Source organism: Tigriopus californicus, chromosome 1 (genome assembly GCF_007210705.1).
Source record: "Tigriopus californicus strain San Diego chromosome 1, Tcal_SD_v2.1, whole genome shotgun sequence".
NCBI lineage: Eukaryota > Metazoa > Arthropoda > Copepoda > Harpacticoida > Harpacticidae > Tigriopus > Tigriopus californicus.
The window spans coordinates 7,149,918-7,150,183 of record NC_081440.1 but is presented as its reverse complement, the minus strand read 5'-3'; the positions used below and the strand labels follow the sequence as shown (position 1 = coordinate 7,150,183).

The 266-nt window shown below is 43.2% G+C and overlaps 1 protein-coding gene across 2 annotated transcripts in view; it reads right to left on the bottom strand.

The window, feature by feature from the left end:
- Positions 1–266, bottom strand: part of LOC131884495 (retinitis pigmentosa 1-like 1 protein) — a 10,185-nt gene that overhangs the window by 1,341 nt on the left and 8,578 nt on the right. The window lies entirely within an intron of this gene.

The window sequence follows — 266 nt, the reverse complement described above, 5'->3', positions numbered from 1 at the left end:
TCCCCTGCATCTCCATCTTCATCCACGATCCCATTTTCGAGGGGTTCCATTTCAGGAGTTGCTCCCTCGGGCAGGGGAGATCTCTAAACAAGGATGGACAAATTGTTAATGGGGGTTATTCAAAACATTGCTACCCTGTCTGTTCATTGAAGCCAAAGCTTTTTTTGTCTGAATAAAAAAAGTTATTATTGAAGGGTGCCGTACACTTACATGATGAACGAACCAATGACGAACTTCAGTGGATTCAACGAGTATCCATACGGTGT